The sequence below is a fragment of the Tachyglossus aculeatus genome, chromosome X5, assembly GCF_015852505.1.
Source record: "Tachyglossus aculeatus isolate mTacAcu1 chromosome X5, mTacAcu1.pri, whole genome shotgun sequence".
NCBI lineage: Eukaryota > Metazoa > Chordata > Mammalia > Monotremata > Tachyglossidae > Tachyglossus > Tachyglossus aculeatus.
Window position 1 is genome coordinate 6,227,337 of NC_052097.1, and position 17,868 is coordinate 6,245,204.

General features: G+C 45.3%; 1 protein-coding gene across 1 annotated transcript in view; it reads left to right on the top strand.

Annotated features, from left to right (window-relative positions):
* The first annotated feature begins 10,301 nt into the window (after positions 1 to 10,301).
* AFF1 (AF4/FMR2 family member 1) overlaps positions 10,302 to 17,868 on the top strand; it is a 181,968-nt gene continuing 174,401 nt past the window's right edge. The window contains exon 1 of the mRNA XM_038769104.1: positions 10,302 to 10,361. The gene's annotated coding sequence lies outside the window, so the exon portion shown is untranslated. The remainder of the gene's footprint in view (positions 10,362 to 17,868) is intronic.

Consider the following 17,868-nt stretch of genomic DNA (forward strand, 5'->3'; position numbering starts at 1 on the left):
CCCCAGTGCTTAGAACAGTGCTTTGCACATAGTAAGCACTTAATGAATGCCATCATTATTATTATCTCTTTCCTTCAGTTTCTTCCTCTGTAAATGGGGATGAAACTCCCATTCTGCCTTCCCTTAGACTAAGACACCCCATGTGTGACAGGGACAGTATCTGATCAGATTACCTTCAGCGACACCCTGACTTGCTCCCTTTATTCATCCCCCCTCCCAGCCCCACAGCAATTATGTCCATATCTGTAATTTATTTATTTATATTAATGTCTGTCTCCCCCTCTACACTGTAAGCTCGTCGTGGGCAAGAAATATCTGTTTATTTTATAAGGTACTCTCCCAAATGCTTAGTACAGTGCTCTGCATCCAGTAAGCACTCAATAAATACGACTGAATGATTGAATGAATGTATGTACTCTAGTGCTAAGTACAGTGTTTAGCACAAATATTAAAAATTATTGCATGGTGGGGTATGGAGGCATCCCAAAATTGAAAAGCTTCAGAGTCCAAAGGATTCTTAGTCCGGCCCTGATTATACCTCTGTGTTTCCTCATGTGCCTCAGGGTGTGTTTTTAAATTTTAAAACATCCCTGCACCCTCATTTTCCTCCCCTTCTGCTGTTTGAAAATTCCTTTCCTTGTGGCTTGCATATTCTTGGCTCAAGCCCAGTCTTGCTGTGCTCTTCCTCCCCAAGGGGCATATGAAGATGACCCCTCCCATGCTGCCCCTTACTCAGGTCTGACCACTCCTGAACCAAACCTTGCAACCCCCTCCCCCTTAACCCTGGCACACACACACACTGTCCCAACTCCCATCCCAGCCTCCCACCAGCACAGGGGACCCTCCCTGGATTCTGGCTGGCCCCTGCTTTATCCAGGAACATTTCCAGGCCGAACCCCAGAGGCAGAGAAGGGAGAACCGTCGCTATTCCAGGTCATCAGGATACTCCTAATTTTCCCAGGAGGCAGGCCAGCCTGCTAGGATTGACGCGTGGAGAGAACCGGAGTCAGGAGAAAAGAGCGAGCAGCGTCTTTCTTTTTGCATCTTAAAATAAGATCTTAGCAGGATTTTAATTTGGCCCTGCCAGCTATTAATTAAAGCTTTATGCCTCTTCAGGTTCAATTGGATTGAAGTCTCAGTTCCCTATGTACGCATTTTTTAATTACTCCAGGAGTAAATTGTTGGTTCAGAACTAGAAGCAATTAGGGAACTGGCAAGAGAAAAAGACTCCAGTTAGTCATTATATATTAAGTGAGAAGTGAGTAACATTTCACTCCTTTATAGATTTTTCCGAGTACAGGTAAGAAAGCAATACATCCTATGCAGTCAGAGTTCTAGTGGATTGCAGTAGAATATATGAAAACACGGTAAATATCTTTATTCCTCAAAAGGTACAGAAAGCCTCTACCCCAAAAAAGCATTCATGAACCACTCACCTTCCCAAGGAACCCCACTGGGGCTCTTCACAGCAAAACAGACCCAATCCTTGTCTTTAGTGGACTTTGATTCCTACAAGGAGAAATCATGCCTCACTAGTTTGCTGGAATTCTTTGAAGCGTTCAGTAAACCTGTGGAGAGAGCCAGGGGGAATCATATAGTTAGATTTTCAAAAGGCCTTTAGAGAAGGTTTCATGTCAAGGACTTTTAAAAAACCCAAGTATTCATGAAACTCCCTCTCTCTTCATATCCTCCAGATCACCACCTTTAAAGGTCTACTAAGATCCCATCTCCTCCAGGAGGTCTTCCCCAACAAAGTCCTCATTTGCCCTCCCTCCTACGCTACCTATGCATTTTGGATCTGTACCCCATAAGCACTTGATATCCCCCCTGCCCCCAACCCCACAGCACTTGTGTAAGTATTCTTACACTCACCCATTTCCCTTACCTGTAATATATTTTAATGCCTGTCTCCCCCTCTAAATAATAAATAATGATGGTATCTATTAAGCACTTACAATGTGCCAGGCAATGTACTAAGCGCTGGGGTAGTTTTTTCTAGACTGTGAGCCTGTTATTTGGTAGAGACCATCTCTATATGTCGCCAACTTGTACTTCCTAAGCACTTAGTACAGTGCTGTGCACACAGTAAGCGCTCAATAAATACGATTGAATGAAATTCAAGTTAATTAGGTTGGACACAGTTCCTGTGCAACATGGGGCTCACAGTCTTAATCCCCATTTGACCAATGAGATAACTGAGGCACAGAGGAGTCAAATGATTTGCCCAAGGTCGCACAGAAGATAAGTGGCAGAGTCAGGATTAGAAACCAGGTCCTTCGGACTCCCAGGCCTGAGGGATCGTGTCTACCAACTCTGTTGTATTATACCCTCCCAAGCACTTAATACAGTGCTGTACACACAGCTTTATACATAGCAAGCACTCAACAAATTCCATTGATTGATTGATTGGAAGGAATATTTTGTCATGGACAGAAGCTGTTAAAAGATAAGAAACAAAGGGTAGAGATTAATAGCTATTTCGGGGCTGGAAAAGTGTAAATAGTGAGATCTGGGCTAGATCCAGTTTTATCTCCAAACTGTAAGCTCATTATTGTCAGGGAATGAGACTGCTAATTCTGTTGTTTTGCACTCTCTCAAAGGCTAGTACAGTGTTCTGCACATAGTAAGCATTCAATAAATACCATGGATACAGCTAATGTTTTCATTATTGATCTGGTAGTGGGAGAGTGTGTGATGAAATCTCCCGGTTTGTTGGTGACGAATACCAATAACATGAGCCGAGGAATGAAGAGACAAGTTGCTCCATAGTTTCCACTTGACCTATAGTCTTTGCATGAGGAATCTATCTGTGTGTAGGATGGGCGATCTCCAATCAGATGCCAGCTCTGGCAGCTGGATTAGAGCATTTCCTGTGGTGTGCTAAGTATTGAGAGATCAATGATCACCGTTTATTTCGGGAAAATAACCTTAACTATCCTGCAGCATTGTCAGTACACATTGTCAATTCTATGGTGTTTCCAGTGACAATGTATGGATCTGAAAGCTGGACAGGGAAAAAGCAACATAGATAGAGCATCGATTCTTTAGAAATGTGGTGTTGGACAAGCTTTTGTGAATACCACGGACTGTCAGAAAACCAAACAAGTGGATTTTGGAGCAAATTAAGTCAGTGTGGTCTTTTGAAGGCCAAATGACTCTGACTTAGATTAGCATATTTAGGACACATCATTCGGAGGACTAATTCTCCGGGGAAGACAACAGTGCTAGGAAAAGTAGAGGGAAAATGAGGAAGAGGCAGACCAGTGAGTAGGTGGATCAAAACCATAACAACAATAACAAAAGAACCATTAGCAAGGTTACGGATGATGGCAGAAGATAGGATGTTCTGGGGAAAATATCCATAGAGTCGCTATGTCGGAAACAACTCGATGGCATTTGATAATAATAAAAATCCTGCAGCATAGTCTAGTGAGGAGCAGCATGGCCTAGTGGAAAGAGCACAAGACTAGGAATCAGGAAACCTGGGTTTTAGTTCCATCTCCCCAACTTTTGCCTGCTTTGTGATCTTGGGCAACTCACATGGCTTCTCTGGGACTCAGTTTCCTCAACCTTTTTCTTTTTTCTAATGGTATTTGTTAAGCACTTACCGTGTGTCAAGCAGTGCTGTAAGCACTGGGATAGATTCAAGTTAATCAGGTTGGTCACCGTCCCTGTCCCACACAGGGCTCACAGTCTAAATAGGAAGGAGAGCATTACCTGATTAGAGAAGCAGTGTGGCCTAATGAAAAGAGCCCAGGTCTAGGAGTCAGAGGACATGGGTTCTAATCCCTGCTTTGCCAGTTGCCTACTCTGACCTCAGACAAGTCACTTAACTTCTCTGTGCTTCAGTTCCCTTATCTGCAAAACAGGGATTCAATCCTGTTCTCCCTCCTACGAGCCCCATTTAGTTTAGTACTTGGCACATAGTAAGCACGTAACAAAAACCGCAATTCCTATTTTTATTATTATATTTATTATTATTATTATTATCATTACTGCCAGAAAGGGTCATTAAGGAAGGTCAGCAAGTCCATTTTACTCTCAGTGAAGTTAAAGTCAGTTATCCTATCATGGAGGCTCTGACTCACTATGGATACATTAATGTAGCTATATTACTCATCTGTAGTTGATTAAGAGCACGGTTCTAGGAAACTTTGGTGAAAAGAGGGTAACAGCCCTTGCTTGTCTCCTCCTACACAGTCTCGCTGATATACTACTTCGCTCCAAGGCGCATGCTTCACTTCTCTAATAGTAACCTACTCAGTGAACCTCCATCTCTTCTGTCTCACCCATGTCTTCCCTTGGGCCTGGAATGCCCGCCCCCTTTATTTCCAACAGACCATCAATCTCCCCACCTTCAAAGCCCTACTTAAATCACGACTTTTCCAAGAGGCCTTCCCTGATTAATTCCTCATTTCTCTCCTCCACCCTCCTCTCAGTTTCGACTATGCACTTGGCAGTATATAGCCCTGAAGCTCTTTGATACCAGCCCCATAGCACTCAAGTACATAAGCCCATACTCTTCCATTTCTCCTACCTAACTTATTTTAATATCTGTCTTCCCCTCTAGAGTGTAAGTTCCTTGTGGCAAGGGAACATGTCTACCAACTCCAGCATACTGAACTTTCCCAAGTGCTTAGTACAGTGCTCTGCACATAGAAAGCATTCAATAATTTTTTAATGGTATTTGTTAAATGCCTACTATATTCCAGTCATTAGACTAAGCACAGGGGTAGATTCATTCATTGATTCATTCAGTCAGTCATATTTATTGAGCTCTTAGTGCAGAGCACTGTACTAAGTGCTTGGGAGAGTGCAATATAACAACAAACAGACACATCCCTGCCCATAATGAGCTCACAGTCTAGAGAGGGAGACAGACATTAATATAAATAGGGTGAAGTGACTTGCCCAAGTTCACACAGCAAACAAATGATGGAGTGGGATTAGAACCCAGGACCTTCTTACTCCCAGGCCCATGCTCTATCCGCTTGGCCATGTTGCTTCTCTTAGGCCACTATGCATCTCTCAGTAAATACTACTGATTTACTGATTGATTGATTGATTGGTTCAGGAACCAATCCCCCCATTAATAATATTCGTGCTATGAGATACTGGTTTAAGGCTTAGTTTCTTTTTTTCTGTATGGCATTTATTGAGAGCTTACAATGTGCCAGGTGCATGTTCTAAGTGCTGGGGTAGATGCAAGTTAGTCAGGTTAGACACGGTCCATGTCCCACATGGGTCTCACAGTCTGAATCCCCATTTTACAGATGAGGTAACAGAGTCACCGAGAAGTGAAGTGACTTCCCCAAGGTCACAAGTAGTCACGTGGTAGAGCCGGGATTGGAACCTAGGTCCTTCGGACTCCCAGGCCCATGTTGTAAATCTGAGGGCTCTGCTGTAGAGCTTCACTTTTTCCCAAATATTTTTAGTCTAGTGCTTCTCGGACCTTGCTTCAGCTTTCCTTATCTCATCTTCATGATTCCAATTCAATTCAGCTTATTAAAATGAAAGTGCTCAATGGCTTCTTTTATCTAGATGGAGAAAAGCATTTCTTTGCTGACCCATCACGCTGACATCAGAGATGAACCATAGTTACCGGTTGTGTCACTTTATAATTCCTGATACTCCCATTAATCATTCTGATGGAACACCTCTCTCAGCTGGACTGATGTGTTGTGTATTAACCACAGATTTTACTTCTCCATCACGTGCCGCTCAAGTCCTCCATAATAACCATCTTTCCCATGAGTACGGAAGCCCCGTCCTGATTCTAAGCTGAGCCATTAGGTGGCCACAAGGAATTATCACTTGGATGAGGAAGGCTTCAGGATCTGGGTGGGAGATGAGGAGAGAGGGAAGGAGAAAACGGCAGAGGCAAGCTTCTTGGTCCCGATAACCCTCTTTCTGTTTCCTTATGAATTTGTGGCTTAAAATCAGCAATCACTGAATACCAATTAATATAAACCTGATTAAGAAGCTGAGAAGCAGCATGGCCTAATGGTTAGACCACAGACCTGGGAGTCAGAAGGACCTGTGAAATAATCCAGGCTCTGCCACTTTTCTGCTATGTGACCTTGGACAAGTCACTTGACTTCTCTGGACCTCAGTTACCTCATCTGTAAAATGGGGATTGGGACTTGAGTTCCATAATAATAATAAAAATAATAATGACGGCATTTGTTAAGCACTTACTATGTGCCGAGCACTGTTCTAAACGCTGGGGTAGATAAAAGGTGATCAGGTTGTCCCACATGGGGCTCACACCTTCATCCCCATTTTACAGATGAGGTAACTGAGGCACAGAGAAGTTAAGTGACTTGCCCAAAGTCACACAGCTGACATGGGACAGGGACTGTGTCTGACCTAATTATCTTGGTTTTCCCCCAGCTTTTAGTACAGTGTGTGGCACTTAACAAGTACCACAAAAAATAAGTAAATACCAATGCAATGCAACATCTGCGCTTATTGAGCACCTTATTGAATGTGAAGCTCTTTACTATGCTCTCCGTGAGCCCTATGTGGGACAGAGACTGTATCTGGCCTGATTAACCTGTATGTAAGCCAGTGTTTAGAACAGTGCTTGGCACATAGTAAGCACTTAACAAATACCATAAAAAAGTATAACAGAAGCAAACATACATTCCTTACCCTCAAGGGATTTGCAGTCTAATGGAGATCACAGATGTCTTATTTACAAATAAGATGTATGGTAGGATAAAGCAGAAAGTAGCTTAGTCAAATCAAGATGAAATAGCAGAATAAATAATTGAATAACTGCTTCTGGCCTGGAATTCCCTCCCCCTTTGTATCCCACAAAGAGATTATCACATTTCCCACCTTCAAGGTATTCCCCAACCAAGCCCTCATTTCCTCTTCTCGCACTCCCTTCTGCTCTTTCTTTTGGATTTGCATCCCAATCCTCAGCCTCTCATCACTTTTGTACAAGAATCTGTAATTTATTTATTGGCATTAATGTCTGTCTCCCCCACTATACTGTAAGCTCATTGTGGACAGGGAACATGCCTACCAACTCTGTTATAGTATACTCTCCCAAGTGCTTAGAATAGTGCTCTGCACACAGTAAGCGCTTAATACATACAATTGATTGATTGGGACTGTTGAGTTGATGCAACTAGGATACTATAAATTATTCTGGAAACTGGCTCTTTGAAGCAATTTTAATAGATAAGGACAACAAAAACCCCATGAAATATCATTGGTGAAAATTGAATTACAACTTAGTACCCCAAAAGAATCAGTACATTTGTCTGAAGGAAGAGAAAATCCAAATTGGCAACTAATCAAGGATGTTGTATATAAGATTTCAGGTTCGTGGACTCTAGATCTGCTTTGAGGGCTAGAGGGGGCCCATCAGAAACAGAAAAGAAGAAAGGAAGACAGGACATTCATGAAAGAGGAGAAAGAAAACTGGGGGAAAAGAACAGTTAGAAGTAAGTTAATTACGTTTCCCTGAGCGCTAAGTGGATCTGTTTTCTCCTTCTGTCCATCTTCCCCACTTGGGTGTAAACTTTTTGAGGACAGGAGCAATGACTTTTACTTTAATTGTACTCTGCCAAATGCCCAGTACAATGCTCAGCATGCAATAGATGCCCAATACGGTCATTTCCCTCAACAGGTGCTCAATAAATACTGTTTCATGAATGAATGAATGAAAGCAGTCAGTCCTTGACTATGACTTTTCCATGTGCGCCAAGTGCGCCCTGGGCTTAATACAATTCTCTGCACACATTAAGTGCTTAGCAGATACCATTAATTGATTGATTGGCTGCCAAGGAAATGGTCAGTCCCTGCCCTGGGGTTTCCTGCTGACTAGGGCATGCAGCAGTCGGGCACTGGTCTTGGGGTCTTGGACCTGCAGAACTTTCATTTCTCTTTCATACATCCCTGCCTTGATGTGTATGTTGTTTTTGCATTTTTTTGTTTTATATTTTCCTTTTTGGGTCCAGTTCTTTTTACCGCTTTATTCTTAGATCAAGTGCTATGGACCCTGCCTACTTCTCACCCATGTATTCTTTCCCAGCATTCAATACAATGTTCTGCACAAAGTAAGTACTTAATAGATATGAATACTACTACTACTATGACGACGACGGAATTATTAGAGAACTATTTGAGAAGCAGCATGGTGTAGTTGATAGAGCATGGGCCTGGGAGTCAGAAGGTCTCCCAACTTGTACTTCCCAAGTGCTTAGTACAGTGCTCTGCATACAGTAAGCGCTCAATAAATACGATTGAATGAAAGAATGAATGAATGAATGAATGAAGGTCATAGGTTCTAATCCTGGCTCTGCCACTTGTCTGCTGTGTAAATTTAGGCAAGCAGCGTGGCTTAGTGGAAAGAGCACAGGCTTTGGAGTCAGAAGTCATGGGTTCAAATCCCAGATCTGCCAATTGTCAGCTGTGTGACTTTGGGCAAGTCACTTCACTTCTCTGTGCCTCAGTTACCTCATCTGTAAAAATGGGGATGAAGACTGTGAGCCCCACGTGGGACAACCTGATCACCTTGTAACCTCCCCAGCGCTTAGAACCATGCTTTGAACATAGTAAGCGCTTAACAAATGCCATCATTTATTTTTACTTCATCTGTAAACTAGGGATTGAGACTGTAAGCCCGTGGGACAGGGACTGTGTCCAACACGATTTGCTTGTACTCATTCATTCAGTCGTATTTATTCTGTATGCAGAGCACTGTACTAAGCGCTTGGGAAGTACAAGTTGGCAGCATATAGAGACGGTCCCTACCCAACAACGGGCCCACAGTCTAAAGGCAGCAAAAATCACGGTGCCTACCAAAGCATCTGCCTGCTGGATTGTGATCCAACACCAAACCATTGGAACTGGGTAGGGAATGTGTTATATTGTACTTTCCCAAGTGCTTAATACAGTGCTGTGCACCCATATCCACCCCACCACTTGGTATAGGGCCTGGTGCATAGTAGGTGCTTAACAAATACCATAATAATTACTATTATTATTATCATTATGATTATTATTATTGCAGGAGATATAAATGATTCCATCTTCCCTCAGGCCATTCCCTTCCAGTTCCCAGAGGTTTGCACTGAAAACATTTTTTAAAGGGCTTGGAGAATTTTCTACTCACCTGAAGATATGCCCTGATGCAGTTTAGGGTTGGATTCACTTCTCCCTGGTACATGCAATTTCCTCTCCAGCAGATTCATTCAATCGTACCTACTGAGTGCTTATTGTGTGCAGAACACTGTACTAAACTCTTGGAAAGTACAATTAAAGTCAGAAGGTAATGGGTTCTAATGCAGGGTCTTCCACTTGTCGGCTTTGTGACCTTGGGCAAGTCATTTCATTTCTCTGTGCCTCAGTTCCCTCATCTGTAAAATGGGGATTAAGTCTGTGAGTCCCACGTGGGACAACCTGACCACCTTGAATCCACCTCAGCGCTTAGAACAGTGCTTGGTACATAGTATGCGCTTAACAAATACCAGCATTATTGTTATTATGAGAGGGCGAGTCCTGCCGCCTCGTCCGTGGTGCGGAGCGCGGCCCCGGGCTCTGCGGCCACAGAACCCGCCGCGGGGTGGGGGAGGAAGGAGAGGAGGAGGAGAAGGAGAGGAGAAGAGGAGGGGAAGGAAGAAAGGAGGGGGAAGAGGAGGAGGAGGAGGGGGAAAGGAGGAGGGGGAGGAGAGGAGGGGGAGAGAAGAGGAGGAGGGGGGGAGGAGGAGGGGGAGGGGGAGGAGGAGGAGGGGAGAAGAGGAAGAGGAGAGGAGGGGGAGAAGAGGAGGAGGGGAGGAGAGAAGGAGGGGGAGGGGGAGAGGAGGGGGAGGGGGAGAGGAGGAGGAGGGGAGGGGGAGAGGAGGAAGGGGGGGGAGAAGAGGACGGGGAAGGGGAGAAGAGGAGGGGGAGGGGGAGAAGAGGAGAGGGAGGGGGAGAAGAGGAGGAGGGGGAAAAGAGGAGGAGGAGAGGGAGAAGAGGAGGAGAGGGAGAAGAGGAGGAGAGGGAGAAGAGGAGGAGGGGAGGAGGGGGAGAAGGGGAGGAGGGGGAGAAGGGGAGGAGGGGGAGAAGGGGAGGAGGAGAGGAGGAGAGGAGGAGGAGGAGAAGAAGAGAAGAGGGGAGGAGGAGAAGGGGAGGAGGAGGAAGAGAAGAGGAGGGGGAGAGGAGAAGAGCAGGAGGAGGGGGAGGAGAAGAGGAGGGGGAGGGGGCTGCTGCTGCTGCTCCTCCTCCTTTCCGCAGGGCAAACCCCTCCCCCCCACCTCCCCTCTCGCCCCCCGACCCGCTCTGCCTGCAACAGGTTGTGGCTAGTGGGAGGGGGCTAGCCGGGCCAGAGGAGAAATCAGGCGGCGGAGCGTCAGGGCTTTAAGGTAAGGCCCCACGGGATCAGTGGGGGTCCCTGCCCCCCACCCCGACCCCCGGACGGAGGGGGCGGGGGGGAAGAGACCCAATCAGTCAATCGATCGATCATATTTATTGGGCGCCTACCGTGAGCGGGACACCGTACAGAGCGCCCAGCCCACAACGACCCCGACATCCGAAAGCAGCGGGGTTCAGTGGAAAGAGCCCGAGCTTGGGACTCAGAGGTCATGGGTTCTAATACCGGCTATGCCACTTGTCTGCTGTGTGACCTTGGGCAAGTCACTTAACTTCTCTGGGCCTCAGTTACCTCATCTGTAAAATGGGGATGAAGACTGGGAGCCCCATGTGGGACAACCTGATGACCTTGTGTCCCCTCAGTGCTTAGAACAGTGTTTGGCACACAGTAAGCGCTTTAACAAATGTCATCATTATTCTTCTAGACTGTGAGCCCGTTGTTGGGTAGGGACTGTCTCTATCTGTTGCCTGTTTGTACTACCCAAGCGCTTAGTACAGTGCTGTGCACGCAGTAAGCACTCAATAAATGCGATTGAATGAATGAATGAAAAAATGCCAACGGCGGGCTGCAAGAGGACGTCGGAATTCCGATTTGGGCAGCCAATCAATAAAATAATAGTAATATCTGTTAAGGACTTACTATGTGCCAAGCACTGTTCTAAGCACTGGGGTAGATATAAGGTAATTAGGTTGTCCCATGTGGGACTCATAGTCATCCCCCTTCTAGACTGTGAGCCCACTGTTGGGTAGGAACCATCTCTATATGTTGCCAACTTATACTTCCCAAGCGCTTAGTACAGTGCTCTGCACACAGTAAGCGCTCAATAAATACAATTGAATGAATGAATGAATCATCCCCATTTTACAGATGAGGGAACTGAGGCACAGAGATTGAAGTGACATGCCCAAAGTCACACAGCTGATAAGTGGCAGAGCCAGAATTAGAACCCACGACCTCTGACTCCCAAGCCCGGGCTCTTTCCACCAAGCCACACTACTTCTCTAATCAATCAATTGAACCATCATGTGTATTGAGCGCTTGCTGTGTGCAGAGCACTATGCTAAGCACTTGGGGGAATGCAATAAAGTTAGCAGGCGTGATCCCCATCCGCAGAATGCTTACAATCTAGCCGGGCAGCAGGTTCAGGGAGTTTAATAATAATGACAGTCATTCATTTATTCATTCAGCCATATTTATTGAGTGTTTATTGTGTGCAGAGCTCTGTACTAAGCACTTGGTAATAATAATCATGGTATTTGTTAAGCACTTACTATGTGCCAGGCACCGTACTAAGAGCTGGGGCAGATACAAGCAAGTCAGGCCGGGCACAGTCCCTGTCCCTCATGGTGCTCACCGTCTTCATCCCCATTTTCTAGATGAGGCACGAAGAAGTTAAGTGACTTGCCCAAGGTCACACGGCAGGCAAGTGAGTTTGCAAGCCAATGGCCTCCTGTCCCTCATCATCTGACCCTGGGACCACAAGATCTATTTCTGCTTTGGCTGCAGATTCCACACACACACTCCCACCTCTGGGTTGGGGCAGATATTTCTAGAAGTTGCAGGATGCAGGAAGGCTGGGAACTTCAAAGGCATGCATCTCCTCCAGGAGGCCTTCCCAGACTAAGCCCCCTTTTCCTCAGCTCCCTCTTCCTTCCGAGCACCCCAGACTCACTCCCTTTGCTCTTCCCCCGTCCCCCTCCCACAGCACTTATGTATATAGGTATGTATCTATAATTCTGTTTATGTTTATGCCTGTTTACTTGTTTTGATGTCTGTCTCTCCCCTCTAGACTGTAAGCCCATTGTGGGCACAGATTGTCTCTCTTTATTGCTGTATTGTAAATCATAATAATTAAGGTATTTTTTAAGCACATAACTATGTGCCAGGCACTGTACTAAGTCCTGGAGTGGATACAAGCAGATCGGGTTGGACACGGTCCCTGTCCCATGTGGGGCTCACAGTCTCAATCCACATTTTACAAATGAGGTAACTGAGGCCCAGAGAAGTGAAGTGACTTGCCCAAGATCACACAGCAGCCAAGTGGAGGAGCTGGGATTAGAACCCATGACTTTCTGACTCCCAGGCCCGTGCTCTATCCACTACGTCATGCTGCTTCTACTTTCCAAGTGCTTAGTACAATGCTCTGCACACAGTAAGGGCTCAATAAATATGATTGAATGAATGAATGAATGAACTTCACTCAGGAGGCAGGAACGATCATTTCTATTATTATTATTATTATTCACCTCCTTCCCCCCCCACCTTAGGGGTCCTCTCCTCCATCCTCTCCACGTCTCTCCCCCTCCCCACTCCCTTCCCAGTTCCCCTCCCCCTTATTTTCGGGGTGTCAGTCCAGGATTAACCAGAATGGATCCAGGTGGAAGGAGGGTTTCTTGATGGGGCAGTAATAATAATAATGATGGCATTTGTTAAGTGCTTACGATGTGCAAAGCACTGTTCTAAGCGCTGGGGGGGATACAAGGTGATCAGGTTGTCCCATGTAGGGCTCACAGTCTTAATCCCCATTTTACAGATGAGGTAACTGAGGCTCAGAGAAGTTAAGTGACTTGCCCAAGGTCGCACAGCAGACATGTGACAGAGTCGGGATTTGAACCCATGACCTCTGACTCCAAAGCCCGTGCTCTTTCCACTGAGCCACGCTGCTTCTGGGCAAGTAAGTGGCCCAGGGCTGGGGAGAGCAGGGATTCTGGGATGAAGGCATTGATACAATGGGGTCTCTCCCCACCAACCCTGTCATCATTTTGGAGGGGTCAGAGCAGCCCCCTACTGTGGCCCAGAGCCCTGGGAAATCAATCAATCCATCAATCGCTCTTATTCATTCATTCAATCGTATTTATTAAGCGCTTACTGTGTGCCAAACACTGTACTAAGCGCTTGGGAAAGTACGATACAGCAATAAAGAGTGACAATCCCTGCTCATAACGAGATCATAAGAGAAATCTGGTTGGGGGGAGACAGACATAAATACAAATAAACAGACATCAATATAAATAGAATTACTGATAGCATAAGGGCTGTGGGGCGGCGGGGGGAGAGCAAAGGGAGGGATGCAGAAGGGAGGGGGAGATGAGGAAAAGTGGGTCTTAGTCTAGGAAGGCCTCTTGGAGGAGATGGGGGGAGAGTCATTGTCAGATTTGAGGAGGAGGGCAGGGTGTTCCAGGCCAGAGGCAGGAGAGGGCCAGGGGTCAGCGGGGAGACAGGTAAGATCAAGGCACAGTGAGAAGGTGAGCCCTAGAGGACCCATGTGTGCGGTCTGGGTTGCAGGAGAGAAGTGAGGTGAAGTTTATGGAGCACTAACTGTATGCAGGACACTGTACTATGCACTTGGGAGAGTGAAATATAACAGAGTTGGTAGACAAGTTCCCTGTTCATAAGGGAAATGTATTACTTGGTCTCCTCTGTAGCCTATACGTGTCCCGGGGGAACCTGCACCTAGAGCAGAATTCAATCTTGGATTCCCGGGGCTGGAAGATGGGGGACAGGAGCCCATTCGATTGTAAACTCCATAAACCTGCCAGCTAAGGGGATGAGGCCTGCTAACTTTATTGCATTTCCCCAAACGATTAGTACAGTCCATGCTCAATAAGTGTGATTGGTTGATTTGCTAACTTTGTTGCATTCCCCAAAGCCCTTAGCACAGAGCTCTGCACAGAGCTCAGCAAATACTATTGATTGATTCTTTTGCACTCTCCCAATCCCTTAGTACAGTTCTGACCTCCTAAATGCTTAGTATAGTGCTCTGCACACACAGTGAACATTCAACAAATACCACTGATTGAGGTTGTGGTACAATCAATCAGTAGTATTTATTGATTCCTGCTAAGTCTGGGTTTTGAGTAACACTATCATTGATTTTTTTTAACAATCTGTTCGTGTACTTTGACTTAGCATTGAAGTCAGAATTGTAGTATTGAAGATTTGCTGGCCATCAGGCTTGTGAATGTGTTTGTGTCTGTGTGTGTATGTTTGTGTATGTACCTTATTAAATTTCTCAAAAGAATCAGGCTGAAGAGCCTGTCTTCTGTTAAGTAAGGTGCCGTAGTGACCTGTGGGATATGTTTGCTCTCCATTCTGCCATAATTTGGCTAGAACCTTATTAGGGGATCAGGGAATATTAGTCCCCAAATGAGCACGTGTTTGTTCCAACATCCCACCTGTATACAGAGATCACAACTTTGCTTTCAGGTTACGGGGGTCTTGGTCTCAGCATGGTGTGTCCTGTCAGATCAGTCAAGGATGCCAGTCATAGAAAGTCAAGTAATTAATAACTCGTATTGACTAAAAATCTTCCACTTGAATTGCTTCGCTTAGGAGCATTTTCATCTGGTACATGTTTGCTTTTGTGGTGACCACTGGAGCAGGCTTTTTAACTTTTCCATTTTCCAAGGACAAAATATTTGAAGATTGAAATTGCTTTTCGAGAAAACACAAATGGAGTTGTCAGTTTAATGCCTTTGTTTGCACACTTTTCCCCTCTCCTTCCAAAATGTTGATTCCCTCAGGCACAATTGTGTAATTCCTTGGAGTATTAGATGATTAGGCTATAGGTTTTAATGGGTATGTGTTTTTAAATACTTGAAATCATTGAGAGGCAGTATAGCCTAGTGGATAGAGAGCATGGATCTGGGAGTCAAAAGGACCTCTTTTCTAATCCCAGCTTGTCTGCTGTGTGACCTTGGTCAAGTCATTTCCCTGGGTCTCAGTACCTCAAACTTCTCTGTGCCTCAGTTACCTCATCTGTACAATGGGGATTAAGACTGTGAGCCCACCATGGGACAGCCTGATCACCTTGTAACCTCCCCAGCACTTAGAACAGTGCTTTGCACATAGTAAGCACTTAATAAATGCCATCATTATTATCTAGAAAATGATGATGAAGACTGTGAGCCGCATATTAGACAGGGACTGTGTTCAACCCAATTTGCTTGTATCCACCTCAGCACTTAGTGCGGTGCCTGGCACACAGTAAATGCATAACAAAAACAATTATTACTGTAATTATTGTTAGACTTTCTAACAATGCCTGGGTCCTTATGGGGGGAAGATCAGGGCTCCTATATGTAATTAACAAACATAGTAGTAGAAAGGTATTGAGAGAAGAAACCAAATGAACGTGCCAAGCCAAACGTTTGTGGCAGAAGCACAGAGAGTGAGAAAGTGGTCATTTATTTGGTGAATTCAGTCGATATTTGTTGAACCCTAGTGAGGGTCCATTTGATTTTTCTGTGGTTTAATGTATTTTACAGTAGAAATTGTTCTTGAAGAATTGTTACTTTGTGAAAAAGTACCTGTTTTCAGCAGGTCGCTGTATTATATTTCCAAGAGGCAGTACACTGATGCTATTGGAACATTAGAAACCTCTCAGAATCAAAGTACCATCCTATAATGCTGTTAGACATTGCCTTTTCCTTTGATCTTTTACTTAAGTGACAAGTAAGGCCTCTGACCTAGAGGTTCCTTGTGGTTTTCATTTTCTTTTGACTCTGCTAGTGATTTATTTGCAGTTTACCAGCGGGATCACCAGCTTCCCACACACCAATTGGCTGATATTCCCTAAAAGTTTGACCTCAGTTCGCTTGGCCATAGAGAAAGGATGACTTGCATCTGACCCAAGTCTACCTGCACCGAAAGGAACCTGAATGGTTGGCTTTAGTGGATGTGGAGGGGCTAAGGGGAGTACTGATTGATTGCTTCCGGGATGCGTCCTTGAAGAGAATCGATCTGTCTATCAGTAGTATTTGTTGAGCACTTCCTGTGTGCAGAGCACTGTACTAAATGCATGTATTAAACACCAAGCTAGCTCTCTTCTTCCCTTCAAAGCCCTACTGAGAGCTCACCTCCTCCAGGAGGCCTTCCCAAACTGAGCCCCCTTTTTCCTCTCCTCCTCCCCATCCCCCCAGCCCTACCTCCTTCCCCTTCCCACAGCACCTTATATATATGTACAGATTTATTACTCTATTTTACTTGTGCATATTTACTATTCTATTTATTTTGTTAATGGTGTGCATACAGCTTTAATTCTATTTGTTCTGACGATTTTGACACCCGTCTACATATTTTGTTTTGTTGTCTGTCTCCCCCTTCTAGACTGTGAGCCCGTTGTTGGGTAGGGACCGTCTCTATTTGTTGCCGACTTGTACTTCCCAAGCGCTTAGTCCAGTGCTGTGCACACAGTAAGCGCTCAATAAATATGAGTGAATGAATGAATGAGAGAGTACTCTATAACAGAGTTGCTAGACACGTTCCCTGCTCCTGAGGAAGCCAGTTTCAGAGTTGACCACTGTTATCTGGGTTTTCATTGTCAGCTCTCATGGGGCTGGAAAATTGGGGGCACTGTGCTAAGCACTGGAATAGATCCAAGTTACTCAGTTTGGACATAGTCCATGTCCCACAGGGGGTTCACAGTCTTAAATCCCATTTTACGGATGAAGCAACTTAGGCACAGAGAAGTGAAGTGACTTGCCCAAGATCACAGAGCAGACAAGTGGTGGAGTTCCGGATTAGAACGCAGATCTTTCTGACTTCTAGGCCCCTGCTCTATCCACTAGGCCACACTGCTTCTCTTTCCTTGTGCACATCACGCCCGAGCTGAGGCCAGATATCCGTTCAGTGGGGCTTTTCCTTTTATGTCCCCCTCTAAAATGTGAGCTCGTTGTGGGCAGGGGACATGTCTACCAACTCTGTTATTTTTTCCTCTCCCACGTGCTTAGTACAATGCTCTGCACATAGTAAGTGCCCAATAAATAAATACCACTGATGATGATGATGATGGGTTCTCCCGTTGTGAGTGATGGATTAGCTGGACCTAGTCCCAAAAAGCTCAAGGTCTTGCGCAAAAGCGGATTAATTCAAGGGTTAGTGGTTCCCTCAATGCCATTCACACCCTTTCCTTCCCATCATCAGGTTCCTTGCTGGGGCAGTAGGGGTGCAACCACCAAGTAGTAAAAAGTTTTGCATTCAAAACCCACATATGACCAAAGCGACGGGTAGCCTAGTGCCAGCGCTCTGCCCTAGTCGGAGACCAGCAGGTGGTTGTCAAGATAGCTCACCCAGTAGCCACTAGGTCTTGGCCACATCCCTTTTCCAGATTCCTTCTGGGTTTGTCCACCTTGCAGAACACCCTAGGAGGTTGCTTGGATAGAAACTTTGGCCAGTTATAATGGCAGAATGCATTCCCCCTAGGGAACATGTCTGTCAATTGTATTGTACTTTCCCAGGTACTTAGAACAGTGCTGTGCACATAAAATATGATTGATTGGTTTTTACAGTGGAGCACGCTTTCGGAGGCTGGGAGGGACCAGTGAACTGCTAAAGGAGGGAAAATGGTAGAAAACCTTTTCAGTGACTAGATACTCTAATAATAATGATAATGATACTATGTGTCAAAGGCTGTTCTAAGCTGTGGGGTAGATACCAGGTAATCTACCCTGTCCCACGTAGAGCTCACAATCTTAATCCCCATTTTACAGATGAGGTAA